The sequence below is a fragment of the Sorex araneus genome, chromosome 7 (genome assembly GCF_027595985.1).
Source record: "Sorex araneus isolate mSorAra2 chromosome 7, mSorAra2.pri, whole genome shotgun sequence".
In the NCBI taxonomy this organism is placed as follows: Eukaryota; Metazoa; Chordata; class Mammalia; order Eulipotyphla; family Soricidae; genus Sorex; species Sorex araneus.
The window spans coordinates 1,782,097-1,796,770 of record NC_073308.1 but is presented as its reverse complement, the minus strand read 5'-3'; the positions used below and the strand labels follow the sequence as shown (position 1 = coordinate 1,796,770).

General features: G+C 39.5%; 1 pseudogene; it reads right to left on the bottom strand.

Annotated features, from left to right (window-relative positions):
- Positions 1-1,529: 1,529 nt before the first annotated feature.
- Positions 1,530-2,179, bottom strand: LOC101557932 (eukaryotic translation initiation factor 4E-like; annotated as a pseudogene).
- Between the last annotated feature and the right edge of the window lie 12,495 nt (positions 2,180-14,674).

Sequence of the window (14,674 nt, the reverse complement as noted above, 5' to 3'; positions counted from 1 at the left end):
TTAACTCAATGACTAGCTTACTCTGTCCTAGAATTCCAAATGTGGGCACTAAAAGGTGTCTGAATGGTCTCTTGCTATGTTCTCAACCCTTGTTATACTTCAGAATGATATGGGAATACTTAAACTCTTATAGTTAGGCCCTGCTCTCATCATTTTGACTGAATTTCTTAGTGTGGTTTCAAAATCGCTAATTTAAAACAGCTGCCAGGTCATTCTCATGTACAGCCAACGTTAAGAACTATTTATTTGTCCTAAGCTTTATATATCACAAGAGAAAAATCCTGAAGCAGAATCCATGTGTTTCTTTGGATAATTGGTTCCTTTTGTCCCATGAAGAGATAGGAGGCATCCAGAAGGAATTGTTAGGCTTTCTCACCAACTCCATGACAAATATTAGAAGGAGGAGAATCATGAGTAGGACACACAACTCAGGGACTCTAAAGTAATACAGTCACAAATGAAACTTTATCTGGGAAAGACTCGTAGTAAGCTATCACACATGTGGTGTCAGATTCTGATGTGATAGAACTGTCAGGTCATTGGTAGCTATATACAAGAAAAAGGATGCCATCCCCACAACATTTCAGGCAAAAAGCTATACCTGGAGGCTCCAAATAGGGGCCATGCAGCTCTTTCCTTACAGTGCCAAGTTTGTGCCTGCTACCTGACTCAGAGATGCTTAGAGATGCAACACATGTGCAGATAGAAACATATGAAAGTAAAGAATGGTTAACATAAAATATAAGAATGGTTACCTCTATGGCCATGTGTTATACAATCCTGGAATAATATACTATATCCTAAAGTACTGGCACTTCTTTTTGTATATAAATTTTTTAATGCACAAAATTAATGTTTATATCACCTTTGTGTCATATTCTTTAATCCTTCACCAATGTTACATGAGTGAAAAACAAAAGCAAAACAAATGAAAAACTGAAATCAGAATCACTAATGTTATCAAGGAGGGAAACAAATAAATTAAAATCTAGCAGCCACCAGCAAAAGCACAACAAAGATAATGCTGTGAAAAAGAAACAGAGACAATTGCTAGAAAACTGTACATATCATACTCTCCTCAAACCAGCAAAATACGCATAGAATGTTCCACATACAATGGAACATAAACAATTTTTTCCTGCAAGGTATGGAAATGCAAGTTTTTTGGTTTTTTTCTTAATATTGTAGATACTTAAAATATGTTTGCAATGTTAATTCTACTAAGTTATAACAGAATGGGCCAGAAACATATTTATGGATTCTAGGGATGATGTGTACTGTAATTCTTTGATTTGACTAGCTGACACTCTAGCCAAAATTAACGAAGAAGAAAAGGGAAAAAAACCCTCTAAAACATAAACACAAAAGTACAAGACAAAGGCGAAAGAGACTTCTCATATATCTTAGCAACATTTAGATGGAAATCAAATTTAAATGCAGTCCACTCTGCTTTTGAAGAAGCTTTGGTTCAGTTCCCAAATCTCATTGCTTGACACAGTCTCCTATGAGAATACTCAGAAGCTGTCTTCCTAAAAAACAAACCTAATTTTAGTGGTAGAGCCTTTCTTAGTAGCTGTGTCTTCATGGGACTGATAACCAATAACTATCTTTGGAGGAAGTCCTAACTTTTCCTTCTATACCCTCCCTATGCGTGTGCCAGCCTCTCTGTTTTCACATTCAGTAGTCCACATTGCTATCTTATCACCTTTAGCTCTAACACTAACAGTAGCTCCACACATTATCACTATAGTCATCGAAAGACTCTCCAATAAGGCACAGCAGTGTTTCTAGCCAAAAGCAATCAAGGTCACTTCGTCTCTGCTGTTTGTTCAAAGTAATTAACCATCGTCCTCCTCATTTGTTTATCTCATCTTCCCACATAGGCTCAATACCATCCTTGAAAGTGAGTAGTCACAGCCAGGCATGAAATTACTAGACAACTGGATATGGTTGTACAGAGCCCAAAATTCTTCAACAGTATCAAACTTAGAGATCAGTCATAGGTTTGCTTGCCAAGTTTTGCTTTCATCACTTTTAAAAAAACAGAGTGCCCATCTGTTCTGTAAAGGATATTTAATATAATTCTCTGGATTATCAACCTCCTGATTAGACTCTGTTTTCTCTCCTTTTGTAGGTGGGGGTTAGGAGGAAGGCTGGTTTCTGGTTCCACCGTTGCCATCTTAGATCAGTGTGCCCACCTTGTATATAAATTTTTTTAAAGAATTGTGATTTGAAAAGTTATTGAGAGTTGAGTCTTATATATACAGTGTTTAACACCATTCTCTCCACTGGTGTCAATTTACTTTTACCAGTAAATTGGTAAAAAGTAAATTTACCCACTGCCCCAGCCCCTGTCATCCTGAACCATGTGGACAAGCACAATTTTAAGTTTCGTTGTTTTTAAATCTCATGCTTTCAATGGTGTTGACTCAATGGTTTGGATATGTAACTAAATCACACCTCTGTAGCATCAGCGTAACCAAGGCCCTTGAACCCTGTACCCTCTCCACCGCTATACATCTACCTCCTTTTACGCCTCCCTTCTGACTTCTTTCCTTCTATATCCTTCTCCTCCCTATACACTGGCATAAAGAGTGGTTTTGGAACCCCCTTTTACTACAGAGCATTCTCTCATATTGTTATTATTCATGCTACAGATAAGTGAGATCATTCATTATTTATTCTTCCGACTTACTTCACTTAACGTGATACCTTCCAGTTCCATTCAAGTTGCAGCAAAATGCATGATTTCATTGTTCTTACAGCTGAATAATATTCCATTGTGTTTATCTATACACATATATGTACACACCATATATTCATAATCCATTAATCTATCATTAAATTCCTAAGTTGATTCCATCTCTTAGCTAGTGTACTAAGTGCTGAAATAATGGTCTGCATATGTGCTTTTGAATGAATGTTCTTGTGTTCTATGAAAAAATACCAAGAACTGAATGCACTGGTTTTTCTAACATTTGTTGTTATTCTCATAATGATTCTTTAACTATGTTTTTAATGTTCCTCATATTATATTCTACCTAAGATTAATTTTACAATTTAAAAAATCTGTATCATTTTATAAACAAGCAGCCATGCTTACTAAGCCTTTTTCAAGTCTCATTTTAATACTTAAAAAAATCTCAGTGAAAACTACAAACAGGAAGATAAGCAGCTTTATTATACTGTTCCTGCCATAACAGAAGATATTTTAAAATAAATGAAAAAGAGGGAGGAAAATTAAATGAATAAATAAGAAAACTTACTCCTGACTCTTCTGAACTTAAACACAATAGAAAACTTTTAGTTCTCTGATCATTATTTATATTTAGTAATAGCAGCACAAATACAACTTACACCACATATACACATATGTCTGTCTGTCTGTCTGTGGTCTTATAGAGTTCCCAGTAACTATTATATTAGAGAAGGTGACAAAATCTCTTACCCTTCACCCTGAGATGATGTCTGGATTCTTCCTTTAGGCAGCTGACACCAATGAGTCCGGGAGGAGAGAGGAGTGAATTCAAGGTACATGCCTGTCCGGGGGATAAAAGAACAAGTCATGTACAGAGTAGTCTTTGAGAATGAGTCCATGTGACAACAGTACTCTGGGACTCACCAAATTTGTTTGTCTCCCTCTAGTGCAGGGGAGGATTAAATCAGATGAAGGGAGTAATGGTCAATAATAGTCATTCCAACATTCTGTCATCTGGGAGAACATCTTAGAAGTTCCCTTTATGGGCACGCTCCGCCGAGACTTGACCCAGGTGGCCAATTTTGGTGCGGCCGCTTTGCTGCTAATTGACCACGATCCAGAGGCCAGCTAGACTACTTTTGGTCCCAGAAACTGCTTGCAGCCATGTCTCTAGACTGTGAACTAAGCCATTGCCCCATACTGCCCCAGGAAGGGAAGTGATGCAATTTCTAACTTAAGTCTCCCTGGACTTAATTACTAAAATACTAAAATACAGAAATCCTAAACTTCATATCTCTTCATTCCCAGCAATGGAAAACTAATTATCAAATTAGTTTGATTTGTCAGTAGGGCTGTTTTTTGGGGAGGGAAACTCCAGCAACAATAGTGAGTTTTGTGTTGAAATAAGGAATGTAATCAAGGTAAAGAGAAAATGGGGTGAAGTTTATCAGTTACGCAGGCGGGGTTGGGGGGTGGGGGGCGGGAGGTATACTGGGGTTTTTGGTGGTGGAATATGGGCACTGGTGAAGGGATGGGTGTTTGAGCATTGTATAACTGAGACATAAGCCTGAGAACTTTGTAACTTTCCACATGGTGATTCAATAAAATGAATAATTTAAAATTAAAAAAAAAGAAGGTCCCGCCCTCGGCCCAGATAAATCCGGAGCCGCTGAGCGTGAATTGGACCCTCTGCGCCTAAAGACTTTGATTCCAGAGATATAACACATTCGGGCATCCAGCGCAGCAACCGATAGCAATGCACTGGGACTGCGAACTGGGCTACAACTCTGTGCTGCCGGGAGTGGATTTTTTTCCTCCCCACCCTGTCTTCCTGCACGGAAAGCGGCGGGCTGGCGGCACCCACGTGGCAGGCGCCATCTTCTGTGACTCCAAACCCACAGGTATTCGGTTTTTACTGTTGGGGCTCCCAGGAACTCATGGGAAGGGGGCGTAACCGGCACGCCCTCGGCCCAGATAAATCCGGAGCCGCTGAGCGCGAATCGGACCCTCTGCGCCTAAAGACTTTGAATTCAGAGACTTCTTACAGCAATGCACTGGGACTGTGAGCTGGGCTATGTAATTTCTGGCAGAATTTTCCCTGGACTTTATACAGAAATCCAAAACCGCGCGGACGCTGCCGCGTCTGTGCGACTTAACATTTATAATTGCCAGCAATGTGAAACAACGGTTCCTTTTGAACAGGTCTGACTTGGGGGGGAAACTCCAAATAATAACAGTAAGTTTTTGTTGAAATTTTGAAGGTTTTTAATGTAGCAGCCACCTCTCTGGACTGTGAACTAAGCAAAAGCCCCACGCTGGCCGACGCGGCGTGGCGTACACCATACTATGAGGCGCGGGAAGGGGGATTAGGGGGAAAAAGAAAAAAAATAGGGAAAAGGAAAAAGGAAAAAAAAAGAGAGAGAGAGTTATGTACTTGTAGCAGTGGGGCTACATATCTCTTCATTTCCAGCAATGAAAAACTAATTATCAAATGTAGTAGGTCTGTCTCTCTTGGTTGGAAACTCCAACAACTATAGTGAGTTTTGTGTTGAATTATGGAATGTAATCAAGGTAAAGAAAAAATTAAGTGAAATTCATTAGTTATACAGTAGGGGGTAGGGGTGGGGGCGGGGGGTATACTGGGGTTTCTGGTGGTGGAATATGGGCACTGGTGAAGGGATGGGTGTTTGAATATTGTATAACAGACATATAAACCTGAGAACTTTGTAACTTTCCACATGGTGATTTAATAAAAAGTTTAAAAAAAAAAGAAGTTCCCTTTATGGAACTCAGGAATGAATGTTCCCTACCATACCCTTCCCCCACCCAACCCCCTTGTCAGGGAATAAATGTGCTACATTCAAAATGGAGGAAATGTGTCATCAAGGTTTAATTTTTGGCACTGCACTGTAGCACTGTCTTCCTGTTGTTCACAGCTCGAGCGGGCACCAGTAACGTCTCCATTGTGAGACTTGTTATTGTTTTTTGGCATGTGGAATGCACCACAGGTAGCTTAGGTTTAATTTTTAAAAAGAAAAAAAAGTTCCTTACTTTCTGACTTTCAAAGAGTGATGACTGTTGTTTCCCTTCTGTTTTCCAAATCTAACTCATGTTTTTTCCAATGCATCCCAAAAGCACACACTCTAGGAAATATGCTTCCAACATAGACAAATTAACACTGCACAAATCCCCACAGCTTTAACGACTAGACATAGATATACTTCTCTCTCTTCCATCACAAATACACTATCACATTTTATTTATAGTAGCTATTAGCAAAATGAGTTTTCTCATGCATTATTGTGGGGACCTAGTTAGTGCATAACCCCAAAAAACTATCGCTAACAAAAATGAAGTATTATTAAGTTCTTCTACCTGATCTAAGTCAAATTGTTTTAACCTTTAGAACAAATCTATCAGGTATGGATGTTTTTCCACCACTTTCAGATAAGTAATTTGGGGCTCAGGGCATTCAACTCTTTAAATTTTACCTAACTTACAATTTTTAGATTCAATTAAGATTATTATACAGAACATTCACTGGTATTTTAAGTGGATAATATTTAGCTTTATATACATACCTAAGTTATAATTTTTACCTCCCCTCTGTGCATATACCAGCACATTAATGTAATTAAAATTATTTTTTAAACTGTGTGTTCACACACCATCCCCAGCACTGCTTAGGCCACTAGAATTACACTTTGTGGTATTGGGGGTGCTCTGCGGTGTTGGAGATTGAAACCACAGCCCCACAAGCAAGGCATGTGTTCTACCACTGGAGCAGTATCTCCCAGTGACAGCTTCTGGAACTTTTAAACAAGTATTTTAAAATTACTTAATTTCAGTTATTACCATTAAAACGTGCTACTAACTTAATCATGTATGTGTCCTTTCCACTTATTTATATTTTGATTGTTTTCTTGATGGGCTGGAGCGATAGCACAGTGGGTAGGGTATTTGCCTTGCATTCGGCCCAACCCTGGTTTGATTCTTCTGCCCCTCTCCGAGAGCCCGGCAAGCTACCAAGAGTATTCTGCCCACACGGGAGAGCCTGGCAAGCTCCCCGTGGTGTATTTAATATGCCCAAAACAGTAACAACAATTCTCACAATGGAGACATTACTGGAGCCCGCTCAAGAAAATCAATGAGCAAAGGTGATAATTTTTAGAAAAAAATTAAAGCCATGCATCTGTCTCACATGAGGCAACTCTGTCCTTCACACACTCTGCCCTTTATACAGATGAACACACACCGACGTCTCCTTAAAAGAAGGGATATCATTATTTTATTCATTTTGGGGCTATGTTAATTCCTTTAAAACTGTCTTATCTTGTTTTTAATGTTCTCCTACTTAAATTAAAAATTTTAACTCCTATTAATCATTTAAACTTAGGAGAATTGTGGGGAGTGAGAGAAGAGAGAATGGGCTAATATTTGTTAAAAATGTTCATTTTGAAATAAGTATAAACTACTAACTCCTTCCATCTACATTTCTGAATCAGTTATGTGTTGATAGCTGATATTTATAGCTCACCTTTCATTGTGACTTATTTTATATTTTCTCTGTACTTAGGAAGCACATCAACCAGATGTGACTACCTGGTATGGTGACCGAAACCTTTTAGAGTCTGAGTCATTAAACCTCCTCACTTAATCACAGGACATGCTAGGATTAGGAGGAATTACTGATGAGTGTCATCAATGATATCATCACTACCTTTCATTGTCCCCCAGGAAGCCAATGTCCCTGGATTATATCTCATCCCTGAATTCATATGGGGTCAGTTTGAAGGAAATACATGGGTTTCCTGACTTTTAGAGGAACTATAGTCACTAACTAGAATATTCTCCAGTGATACTGGGTTTCCCCTTGGGAATATAGTTCTTACAGTCTTAGTAAGGGGAGTGTCTTCTAGATAATTTGTTTAGGAGATGGAGAGAAGGTCTTACACAAAACTTCAATCAGCAGGGCTGGAGCAATAGCACAGCAGGTAGAGCGTTTGCCTTGCATATGGCCGACCTGGGTTTGATTTCCAGCATCCCATATGGTTCCCTGAGCACAGCCAGGAGTAATTCCTGAGCACAGAGCCAGGAGTAACCCCTGTGCATTGCCAGGTGTGACCCCAAAACAAAAAAATAATTCAATCAGTATACTTGTTTCTCTGAACCATTAAATGATTTTCTCTACAGGGTACCAAAGGAAGACTGACATTTCAACTTTATTTAGTGTAGATAATCTCAGGGCTTTAGGATTAGTCAATAAATCAAGCCAACTTTTGGAGTTCTCTCAGTCACTGGAGTCAACACATGAATCCAAGTTCCCATGCTTAGTGAGTCCTTTTCTACCCAATCCAACATTATGCTTTTCCTACTATAATCTAATATCTTTCGTTCCATTTGCACATACATTCTCCCAATTTATTTCTGTATGAGTTGGGAAAATGTCATATAATCCTCTTGACATGTTTGGCACATCCTCATGGGTTACAATCTATAGCTCACTCACTGCAGTTTGCATGATCTTGGCTCTAGATACAGGTAAAGATTATGTTAAGTCTTAGGACAATTACTGGTCTAGTGTCAAAAGTGATTACTACTTCAGGGAAGTATGTCACAACTTTGTCATGAAATGGGAGAGGAGCCTCCTCAGTGGAGGGTGCTGCTTTTAATAAAAGAAGGCAAGTCAGATTGAGGGATTCCAGGCCTCCTGCTTATAGCATGTTCTCAGGTCCCACACACTAACTTGAATCTTGAGGGGAGTTTTATTTTGTTTTGTTTGTGGCCACTCCTGGCTGAACTCAGGGCATACCTCCAGTTCTGTGCCCATTGATTACTCCTGGTGGGGGTCAGGAGACCATATGTGGTGTTGGGGTCACATGCAAGGCAAGCATCCTAATCCTTACACTATCTCTAGGTCTTGGGGTTTTGCTTTTGACTTAAATAAATCTCATGTAATCTCAGTAATATTTATTTTGGGGAAAATCTACATTACAGTAAAATTAATACATAATTCAATAGGAAATAAAAAAGGCAACATTATGCATCACCATGATAAGCTTTGGGAGAAAAGTGTGAGAGCAGCAGCATTTGGGGTAAAGGACTTTCTTGCCTGGCAGTTTCTGGGGTGAGTAGTGTCTTCCAGGCAGAGTCTCTGGAAGAAGATGATCTGGAGAATAAGTCAGACACCCTCACATACTGACTCCAAATATCTCAGATTGACTTGTTTCACTCCTGTGTTTATATAGCTTCAAATGTGCAAAATCACCTGTTAGTTTAGTTTATAGTTTGCTGCAGACTGACTTTAGGTTGACCTTGCGAACACTCACTACTTTTGGACTAGCCTCACCTGTTAGTGTATGAAAGGTGGCAGGAACAGTTGACCCTCTGACACAGAGAGGCTTTGCCTCAAGATTAACTCTTTAGAAATAATTATCTATACCATCATTAAGAAGCAGTCCTAAATTAACAAAGTTGCCTGTATTTTGTCAGCATGATTTATTCCATTTCAATAATACCAGTTCCTTGGTCATTAGGATCATTACACTGTCTATACACAGAACACAGTTCATCGACATCTTTGCATATGTCCCCATTTGCCTTACAGTGGATCCCTCTTTTCTAAGAAAAGTGTCCTAAGTTGGCTCTAAGGTTCTAAGAGGTTTAAATTCAATTTTGGTAATAATTAGACCATATTTAAAGTTAGGCTTTTTGTTTTTTAGAAATTGTAGTGACTACAAGTGGTCAGGTGTGGGGTCCCGTCCTGTCCCGCAGGGAGAACCCTTCGTGGGGCTAAGGAGGGGACGTAACTGAATGAACAGACGCAGAGCCAGAAGGAGGAGGAGACAGAGAGTTTATTCACAGCAGTTACAATATTTATACCTCTTGGTGGGAGGGGGCGGTATGCATGCTTGGACCCCCATAGGAACAATAGTAAAATGCAGATCAGGCATGGGCATTGGGCAGATCAGGCATGGGCGTTGGCTAGTGAGAGGAATGGCGAACTGATAAGATCAGTAAGGTCAGCAGTGGTGACCTTGTTACAGGAATCCCAAGTAAGCCTCCACTTGACTAGGATAAGAGCCGGGCTTGTAAAATGGCTCCCTACATCTCCCCCTGTTTTGTTTTAAATTAAATGTGGTCAGGGGAGGCATTGTCCGGTATCCCTTATGACACAAACACGAAAGCATGAAAGTACACATCTCAAGGGGGGTGATGAGGGTGACACATGTGCTCGGCCACATGGCACAAGCAGCACATGGGCTCAGGCAGCATATGCGCGCGCTTCCTTTGTTCAAGGTGTCTTTTATAGGGTCTCTTCAACCTGCGCCCACATGGGGGCTTCTTCTCGGGTAAAAGTCCGTTGCGAAGGAGGTTACCAGGGAGGTTGGGAGTGGTGATGGTATTCTTTAGAAGGTCTTATCAGGTCTGTTTTCTGTATCCACAGGGTGGGTCAATCTCAGGATTCTCCTTCCCAGAGACTTTGTTAATCTGTTTCATTGCCAAGGGCCTTTCCCTATCTACCTGCCTACATCATATTCCCCCCTAGAGATTTCACCACCTTGATCTTTAAGGGGAAAATGGTCGGTGATCCATCTTCTGAAGCTGCTTCATGCTGACAGAGGGGCGCAGACCCTGCCTGCACAAGGGGTGAAACCTCAAGCTACCTTAGTTTTAGTGGACCCCAGGCAATGAACTGGTTGGGTTCCTGAAGTTATCTGAAAGAAAAGATCAGATCAATTAGACTGAGGGATGGCACTTTGAAATGATTAGACTCTGGAGATGTGGAAGGTCCTTTCTGACCTAGTAAGGACAAAATAGTTTGCTGTAAGAGTTAAAGCAACAGAACCCAAAGCAACATAATGCCATACCCATTTCTGTCATAAAAACAATGGAAAAGAATAACTGCTCCACCCATGGTTGATAGAAAATGACTTCCTATGTCCAGATTTTTCTAGTGGCCTAGAAGCACCACCCCACTTCTCAGGTTGGAAACGCTACCTATCCACTGAAGCTGTCATTTGGAAACAGTAGATATTTATACCTAGAATATGAGCATTTGATCATTTACATGATGTCAAGCTGCCAATCCTCTCCTTGGTAAATTCCTTGATGCTGAACAAGTGTTAGGAAAGCCCAGAATTTCCACTAGGTTCATTAATGAAACAGAAAGCATAGTACTGAGTTCCTTCCCATGAAAGATGGCTTTCAGACTAGTGATAGCAAGTTCAACATTGAGTCCCAAAGACTAGGCTGCTTACTTTACAGTCAGCAAAACACAATTTACCTGAATTACCCAGAAGGAATACCTTTTAGATCAAGATTAGAATACATTTACTAGATCACTCTGTAGAATTTGAATCTGATTCTTTAAAAGGCAAGTTACAGAAACATGGCTTTCTCTCCACCTTCATTTTAAAATTTGCCTGATGGCTTAACAAATCTGACTTGTTCTTTTGCATAAACACAGCAAGATTGGAGAACTCTCCATTTTGGGGTACCCCATTATTTACTGAGAAGTCCTGGGGGTTGGGCTAAAGACAGGAGGCACACCAATAACGGCATTAATCTTATGTGGCACGTCAGAGTTACCCAGGCCTGGCCATAAATGTCCCACGATGAACTGGATGGTCTCGAGCTTTCAGGTTGAACTGGAGGTGGCCTTTTCCGTAGATGCATCCTGGCAGAAAGGAGTCCATCCCCTCCCTTTTTCAGGGCTGAGAGAGATCCTGGTTTCCAGGGTTTTTCTTGATGCTGAGTAGGCCCAGATTGTGTCAGTCACACAGATTCCCGGATTTCTCATTTTCCATAGCAGTGATGATTTCCATTCTTTCCTTAAGCCAACTGGCCTCTAGGGTCTCCCTGAGGTTTGTAGGGTACTTGAAACAGTACCTGTTAAATACCTGCTCCTGTCATTTAGGCCAATCCCTTGACTTTCCCTGAAAGAGGGCTTTGGGGTCCCATAATTGATTTTCCTGTCTGCATGAGGGGTAGACCCTATTACAGAGAGGAAAGACTTTTGTCTGGATTTATGCAAACCAACATAGTGCCACGAAGCATCAAAAACATACCGAAGGTACAAAGAAGAGAAAAACATTTCACTTTACTCACAGTGAGATGCAACACGCCCATTTGTTGTAGTTCCTAGCCAAAGAATCTAAAATCTGTAGAGAAAGTGTACAATTTAACATCATATTTAACCCATTCAATCCCATGTTGAAAAAGTTGACTTCCCATTAATAAGAGCACTGTACTGGGAGTCCAGTGTACAGTTAAACATGTCTAATTCATTTAATCTCATTTGAAAAACCCTTGATTTCCCGCAACTTTTGAAGAATTCAATTATCTAAGAGCACTGTAACAGGAGTCCAGACAATCCATCCAATATCTTTTCCATAGATCCTACCAAAAAACATACTAGAACAATTCTGCATGTGATTTAAAGAGTTTCTTAAAACAGTGATCAGTTTCTTTCCTTCAAACACAACCTCAAACCTTCTACACATTCCTTTATATTCATTCTGTCCTGTACCTTTCCTTCAACCCATTTCAAAATCAACTTCACTTTAACAGGATTACTTTCCTTTTTCCAACTGATGATATCTGCATCCATTATCTTTCTGACTTAAGACATACATCTATATTCCTTATAGTCGTCCCACAAATTTAAACTCTTATTTTACTAAACTCAGTACAACATGATTTCCCAAATTTGGACACTAATTATCAATCATCTCATTTAACACGACAAAACTACTCTGCCATACCATTTCAAAAGCATTGTCAGTTCTATAGATATTCAAAAAGGTTTAGAAAGTTCTTACAACATATATTCACTTGGCAAAAGTTCACTTCACATTAGAAATTAACCAGGAGACATCTTAGAATTCTGATTTCTAGGAAAACACAAATATAAAGATTAAAACACTCATAGATTACCATAAAACATTAAGGATCTCACACTTGCGTACAAAGTTCTCTGATGGTCCGAGCTAGGTATGATACCTGGTGACAAAGCATTGCAATGAATAAAGTTATCAGAATAATAACATGCATTTTCATGTACTGGACAGACTGACTTAACAATAGTCAGTAAAAGTTCCCACATCTCAAACTTTAATCAAGGCCCAATACTATGGCTTTAGACTATCAGGCTGACACCTGAGATTAATCTATTATAATTCTTTGCTAAGTATCAATAGAAATTTTAGTTACCGAGTCTCAGATCAAATAAAACACTTGTAGAATAAATTTTGCAACCAATTTTATAACTCTAGAAAAACATATTTTAACTAAACCATTACTCTTCGAACCTGTTTTTAACCACAACTATTTCAGCTCACATTCTAATAATCCAATATAGATGCATATGTACATTTACACAACAGCATAAGACCTTTAAACCATCAATTTTTATGAAACATGAGTAAATCTTCTTTGGCTTAAGTTCAATAGTTCTCGTACCTTAGTTAGTTCAAATCACAAGCTTTCTAACTTTATCAGTTCCACAATACAAATATGCTTTCAAACACAGAAAAAGCCCTATGGGTATTTATATATATATATATATTTTTTTTTTTTAACCAAACTTTGATAATAGCATAGAAAGAAAAGCATTTGGACTGTCAAATGTTTATGGAAACACTAGTAAACTTTGTTTATTTTGAGGGTTTCTGTACCTCTGTTGCTTGAAAAATAGCTAAATTCCTCATTAAAATTGGCTGAGGCTTTTAAAAAGATAAAGCCTTGCACTCTCTGAATTATTATTTCACTTTTAGTTTTCTGGCTCTAGCTCTGTAGCTTTTTCTAGATAGTACAGCTACTGGAATTCAAAAGAATTTCAACTGTTAATAACTATTAATGTTCTTCCAATAAGAAATTTAGAATAAAAATTTCAATTTCGTTGTAGGCGCCATAATCTAATTAGAAATCTTTGTTTAAACCTGGTCTAACAGGTTCCAAAATCACATAGATCCTTTAAATTGCTGAACTGCATATCACTCTGATCTCTTGAGATGATCCTGTTTTCCCCAGGCCTAATTTTTACCACTGATTTTCACTCTGGCTCCAGCACTCAAGTGTTCCACATAGAGACAGACAGACAAACAAACAGACAGACAATAAGTTCACTAAAAACACCACACATACATGTGCACACATCTGCAGTTGATCTATTGATCTGGCCCTTCAGAAACGGCAAGGAAAAAACTGATAGACTGAGAAAGGAAGGAACAAGTCCCCAGGGCAAAGTTAAGCCCTGTCGGCCGATTGGGAACATTGCTCCCCGTTTCTCTGCCTGACCAGCCCTTTTCCTGCTTGTTAAAAATGGGTCAAGAAAGCGCTTTTGTTGATATAAGCCGGCAAAACCTTTTCAAAATTGTTGAAACCTAAGGTGGTCAGATGCTAGCATTTTTCTTTCTTGGTCAAGACTAGTTCTGAGGCAGGGAACTAGTGACTTCTTATCAGATTTGGGGATAGGCTACCTTAGTGATATACTTTTATTTCCTGATATTATTAAACACTTAACCACATGATCTTGCATTTTCCTGCCTTCTCTGCTGATAATAATAAGCAGAACTAAGAGAAAGATAATGAGACAATTACACACACACTAAAGGCACACGCACAAAGCACACTCCTGCACTCGCTCGGACCTGTCCTTCTTTCACGAGGGTGTGCACCCACTCACCACATTCACACTGAAATTCCTGAACCTGCCCTACGGACGTCCACATTATCTTTGGTCTTATCCCCCTGACAATGGGGTTGCTCCAATGTACAGTGGGCTCTTTCTAATTAGAAGCTAGCAAACTAAAGGCAAAGCGGGGGTGATCATCAGGATGCAAGGGAATTGAGAAAAAGCAGTCTTTTAAATCAAGTACTGTCTTATACATTTCTGAAGGAATGGCTGCTGGGGACGGCAGTCCAGGTTGAAGTGCCCCAAAAATGACTATGGTTTTATTTACTGCTCGTAGA